We start from the raw sequence: 6,857 nt of genomic DNA on the forward strand, positions 1-6,857 counted from the left end.
ACACACAGACAATACTTCTAATTTATTTGAAGTAGACCCTAATGTCATTCCAATTTTGAGCACTCAATAATGAGTGACAAGAAAAAGTACATTTTACAATAAACAATTAGCTAGTGTCATCTTAATATTGAGCAATCATCAATGAATGACAAGAAGATTGACAATAACGATATTGTCCACTAGTCTCGGCATTGTTATGTCCATATATGTAACATCCTTATGAGGCTTCAAAGAAAACATCATTTTACACCAAATGACAATAGCATATTGCAAGCCCATAATCAAGTGTTTTCATAGACAAAACAAGCTTAATGTAGTCAAAAAGTCTAGGCAATGTTTTGCCCAAATACATATTTCTCAAAGTTTAGAAGTCAATAAAACTAAAAGACAATAGTAGTTTCATGGCTAGAATCAAGTTTTTGCACAACCAAAAAGAAGCTAAGTGATCATGCAAAAAAAATAAGATCCACTCTAAAGAAGACTACTCCAAATCTGCGTGGTCATCAATGAAGATACATCTTCGCCTTCGCCTCTCGCGCACGAGTGATTGGTCATATGAATAGGTGGTCGCCATGTGCCTTGCCATTGCCTCTCCATAGCAAGGTATCTCACTATCAATCACAATGAGATAATAATGTCATAAAAAATAAAAATTAGGTGCTATAAAATAATGAATAAAGCAAACTCACTAGTCTAAAGGTACATCATTAACAACCAAATCATTCCCCACATCATCCATGCTATCATCACTATCTCCAAGCTCGGCAACCTGCGAAGCACCATAGTACCCCTATACCAAAGGAGACAAGTATCCCTCACATATCTCTAGATCACTCTCCACGACCAAGCAACCACGAGAAGTGTGCATAGCCACCTTTAATAAAGGCCCTGTACCACCACCAAGCTCCAAACACGTACCTATTTTAGGGCACAAGGCCTCTAAAAACAATAGCATATGGGCAACACTCCTCTCTAACATGCCTCTCCACCCACCACTCTTGCCATTACATGTTGTGCGAGCAGACAATGGCAAGTAGTGACTGATAATCTCCATTGAGAGATCTTGTTGCAAGACTCTCCCCACCTATCATACAAGAAAATGAGGAAACTATGCATGAACATTTAAGAATTTTAGTGCAAAAAAAATCACATTGAATAATAAACAATGACACACAAACCTTTTGAGCACTCTCGTGATCAAATGAAGGATTACTTCCTACCTTGTGAAATGCCAAAGCATAGAATACATTCATCTATCATAGCCATGGAAACAACACATAAAAAAGTCAATTTTGCATGTATCAAATTTCTTTTAAATAATTGTTCATGTTTTTTGAAGGATGTTCTATTACCTTTTGTGTATGCCCATTCTTTGTTCGTGATGAAAATGGCTCAGAGCTCTCCATGATCCACCTAAAACTCAGCTCTAGGCCTGTGCGTGTGGCCAAGCACTCCACAAGACTAAGAGAGGTGCTAGGACAAAGAACAAGCACCCAACCCATGTCATCCATCACTGTAGATGCAACCACCAATGAAAACTTGGCATGGTCATCTGTTAGCTCATTCCATGCAGGAATGCCATCAAAACCTTGAACAAGCCCACCTACAAGAAAAATTATTTTATTTGAGTGTTAAGAATTTGAGCTAAGTATATGCATGGTGTATACAAGATAGCATTGAAAAGTCTCTTGCCAGTAGGAAGATCAATAACAGTAAGATCAACACTTCATGCACTAGGTTTTCCATTTCTTATCTTCTCACGTTCACCCAAGCCAACAAAAACTCTTGCATCACCACAAAACCATCCTTGAAGTTTCTTGTAGTGAACTCCTTGCCAAGCTCAATGTAATCATAAATCCAAACCTTTGACTGTTTTATGTCTCCATTCTTTTGAATGGAATGGAAACTAGCCAAAGGTGCATGAATCAAAGCTCCCTTTCCAACATTCTTTTGGGTATGATAACTTCCTAAGTTTCTTGTATCTAACAATAGCCAAAAGAATAACACATTTTTCTTCAAATCAATCCATGTCATAATGATTAGCATAAGACATAACAAAAGAAATAATAGCAAGAACATATTGTTCCCACCAACAATTTAACATACTTACCCTTGATTGACATTCCACCCTTGCTTGATGGTGGACGGCCTCCACGATTCTTGCCTTGCTCTTGTCTTTCTTGATCTTCTTTTTCTTTGAGAGCTTTCAACTCTTCCTCCATCTTCTTCCTTTGCTCAACAATCATCTCTCCTGATGACCCTGAGTCGGACTTACATTCACCCTTCAAATGAAGAAGATAATTCTCCTTCTCCTCTTCTAGACACTCACCTTTCTTCATATCAATCCACCAAGGGTAGTGCTTACGCTCCCAATCCGTGAGAAGAAAGGCTCCACCAGAATCATTGTTCTCTCTGAAGATAGTGGAGGTGTACATACTATATGTAGGAGGACACATAATTGTCCATGCTTTACATATGTCAGGCATGCAAGTGATCTTCTTACTTCTTATGAGAAACATCAAGAACCTACAACAATATGATTACATAAATAAAACAAACTTATATAATACAACAATAGTCACTTAGCAAAATGCATAACATAGGAATTACCTATAGACCAATCGACGGGAATAATTTTTCAAGTCCACATGCTTTGATGGTAAAGTAGCCACATTCATCTCCTTTTGAAATTCGTAAAAAAGTACTCCTCTATATCTACTAACAATGTCTTCAAAATATGACTCCAAGTGAACATCTAGAGGCAAAACCAACTTGTGAACTCCATGTGTGGAATCTATAACCTGTTGTAAAAGCCTTCTTGCATCCTCCAAGACTTGATCCATCCATACTTCCTTGGCCAACCAAGGGATATAGAAATGATCTCCCAAAGGCATTCCAAAACTTTGGCGAAAGTTCTCATCTGCTCCCAAAAGCTTTAGAATTTTTATCTTTAGCTCTTGAGAGCATGTAGCACAAGATATAGAGTAGAGTTTCTCTATTGTAATCTTGAATTTTTCATCCTCAAAAGGAAGACTCCATAAAATTAGAAACCATTATTCTCCATTAGCAAGATTCACCACGGATAGATTCTACAATAACCAAACAAAATAAACAAAAAAATCTTTTTATTATACTTTTAATAGAGTGTTGTACTCACCCGAGTCATGCGTCTATTGTAAGCTTTAACAACATTCCTCTTTGCTTGAATCTCAGCCCTCACACGTTCATCTTGTGACAAAGTAAGAGGTATCTTATTTAATGCTACCTGTAAATCAGACTTCCATTTATTCTGCATACACCATTTCAATAAAATGTATCAAGAACCAAAAAGATTATTATAATCTTACCAAATCTTAACAAATTTAAGTACATACCCCATAAACCATGGGACGAAGGATAGATTGAGTAAGAGGATACCAAACCCTCTTTCCTGATTGTGCTTCTTGAGCCCTTGCTTTCTCCATTGACACTCATTCAGCCTCAGTAAAATTTACAGTGATTTGAGACCCATCTAAACAACAAATGGTACTTGTATGATACAAGTAGTGTTTGAGGTTGGTCTTAATGATTGCTTCTTCATTCATTCTACATAAACAGTAAACCATAAAAAATTTACCTCAAGACGTATCATTAAAACAAAGAAAAAGCAAAATTTAATGTACAAATGAAAATAAGACTTACATGCTCAATCTTTGAAGAGCAGCAATTAATCTCAACTCCTCTTGTTAGGTAGGAACAATAAATTGTGCCAAAACCCTCACATGTTTCTTCTTGTCATTATGTGAGACCTCGCTTATGCTCTCCATCCAAGAGGCCGCTCGATGATTCCCTTCCTAGACAAAGAACATCTTTCCCTTCAACATGGACCATTGATCGTTGTTTTCAAGCTCATCCTCAAACTCTTTGTTAACTATATGCCAATACTTGTCCCAAGTTTTTGTAATGTCCTCATTAAAATCTCTACTTGAACCATTAGGAAGATTTATGGATAAGATGAACATACCTTTCATCTTAAGGTACCCTTCTTCTTCAAAAACCTTCTTAAGTAGAGAAAGGTCCCTTCTAAGATCTCATACTCTCTCATTTATCAAACACCTACAAAGAGGAATCATAGGGGGTATACATCCTTTAATGAGGGTTAAAATGTCTATAAACTCGGAGCCTTGAGGCCTGATAATAGCTTGTGGGATGACCTCCTCAACCTCCTTGTCATTTGTCACCTTCTCATTGTCCTTCATACCCCCATCTACATCCTTTTCATCATTAGTGGCCTCTTTATCTCCTTGATCATCATGAATGTCTTCTACTTGTTAATTAGCCTGAGCATTTTCAGCTTTATCAACTAATTTTTCACTATCCTAGCTGCTAGCAACAGATTTCCTCTTCTTGCTTATGACTTTGGGTGAACCTTTTTTCCTCTTTCCAAAGCACAAATAAAGAACAAATAATCATATCAAAAAAAATATTAAACGTACATACATTTAAAATTTCTTCAAAACAAGATGCTTATTTATGGGCCAAATTTAAAATTCAAAACTTAAGAACATGCATTTCAGTCAAAATCCGACATCACATGCATTGTGTGTGTGTGTGTGTTTGCAAAGGTCTTAGCATTGGCATTCTATGCTTAAAACCAGCCCCATTCCTATGTATATGCATCATACACATCTCAACCAATCACCAATCCATACTGGGTACCTCCTACAATCAACGTATTGGCAAGAGATGCCAATTGAAGTACAATCAAACAGTAGCCTCTTCCAAAACTGGGGGAAGATCCTCGACACTTACACAAACACTCAAAATACTGTTGGTTTGAAATACTCCAGATAGTTTCTGACAACTTAAGTGCAATGGCATGTTAGAGGCATTTTATAGCCAATGGGCTTCATGGCCAAAGCAAATGGGAAAAGAAGTCCAACCAGAAAATTTAACCTGTGCTATTAACACATCCACAGTAAGATATGTGAAGGAAGAACGGTCGGTATCTCCCTTAACCGATGGCTGCTGTTTGATTGTACTTCAATTGGCATCGCATTTAGCCTACACCATCTGTGGCTCCCGGCCACCAATCCCTGTCAAATAATTTATGTTTACAACTGTACAATATCACAGAATGGTGTTTATTGTTGATGTTATGGTGGAGTTAGAGATGAAGTAATGACTTCGAGAACTCGCAAGAAATGCAGAGTGTAACACCAAAGAGGAGTTATGCTCCAACACCATAGATGAGTTATGCCCCAACTCTTGTGATGATGCCCCCCCCCCCCCCCCCAATGCGACCTTCCAATGATAAATACCCAGGTAGGGTTTCGCCGGCGAAACCCCTAGCATGGAGTAGTGTTGAAAAGAACTTTCCTTATCTTATGGCTTGATTGAGATATGTATGCCTTTCGACTGAGATATGTATGCCTTTCGCCCCATGCGACCTTCCAATGACAAATACCCAGGTAGGGTTTCGCCGGCGAAACCCCTAGCATGGAGCAGTGTTGAAAAGAACTTTCCTTATCTTATGGCTTGACTGAGATATGTATGCCTTTCTACTGAGATATGTATGCATTTCGACTAAGATATGTATGCCTTTCGACTGAGATATGTTGGAATTTTACTGAGATATGTATGCATTTCGACTGAGATATGTATGCATTTCGATGGGGAAAGGCAGCTCATAACACAGTTGAAGGGAAAAGGTGTGGAAAGCCAATACACAGCTAGCAAGTCCCATGTTGGTCAAGAATCTACGTCTTCACAGGTATTTCACCGGCAAAACCCAATCTTGCCAAGAGCCCCAAGCCACCTGCTCAGTCATTGCCATGGCATTATCCACTCTTTCATGGTGTTAGAGGTTAAAAGTTAAGTGTTTCGCCGCCGAAACTACCTGGTCTGTGCATAATTTCTAGAGATTTCAAGAGGTGAAATTTAGATTTGTTGAACTGAGCTTCGCCCGCCTATAGATCATGCTTAGACATGCTTAGAAATGTTCTAAAACACATCTTGACAGATGATTGGGAAGAAGGCACATGTTCTATTTGGCAAAAGAGCTTCGCCCGCCTGTAAATCATGCTTGGACATGTTCTAAAACACATCTTGACAGATGATTGGGAAGAAGGCACATGTTTGATACTACAGTTTGGATAATTTGGGTGATTACAAGCATTTTTTGAAAGAAAAACCCATAGGCAAGGAATAGGCTCTCTGTTTGGGGCTCTGTTTAGAATCTATGAATTAGAGAGATGAAGCAACAAGGGTAGTCCTTTTGAGTCATCCTATGAGGATCTAGAGGGGAGTAACTTTTAAGTTCAAATAAATACTCTACTAGACTTGTACAAGACTGAAGCTGGTAGTCTTGAAGCTGCTCTAGTTGGAGGATCTACTATTTTGTTTTCCTAGTGTCCGGAGGTTCTTCACTAATTGCTTCTGTCGAACGATCACTGACATACAGCAGTAGCAGGCTAGTATAACAAGCAATATGGATTCATTAGAGTTGTGGAAAATCCTATCCAAAAGTCACATCATTGACTTAATTTAAATCTCTCAATTGCCATGGCATCAATACCTACTCCCAATAGCTCTCAGGCACCCGTACAGGCAATTCATTCTCTCTTGAAATGAGCTTGATTGCTTCATTTTAAGCTTGAAGTTCTAATTGTTTATCTTGAAGCCTCGGGTGCCTGGTCACGCGTTTTTGCAACAGATCTGTTCCTAATTCGACTTCTTGAGCTACGGAAAGCAAGGGGCACCTACACACTTACTGCATCAGATTTTGCAATAGATAACGCATTTTTGCATCAGATCACGCATTTTTGCAACAGATTTGCAACACATCACGCGTCCTTGGCGGCTATCAACAGGCTTCT

The 6,857-nt window shown here is 38.5% G+C and overlaps 1 pseudogene; it reads right to left on the reverse strand.

The window, feature by feature from the left end:
• Positions 1 to 481: 481 nt before the first annotated feature.
• On the reverse strand, positions 482 to 3,511 carry LOC147431592 (uncharacterized; annotated as a pseudogene).
• Positions 3,512 to 6,857: the final 3,346 nt, after the last annotated feature.

Source organism: Adiantum capillus-veneris, chromosome 21, assembly GCF_014529385.1.
Source record: "Adiantum capillus-veneris isolate H3 chromosome 21, ASM1452938v2, whole genome shotgun sequence".
Lineage (NCBI taxonomy): Eukaryota > Viridiplantae > Streptophyta > Polypodiopsida > Polypodiales > Pteridaceae > Adiantum > Adiantum capillus-veneris.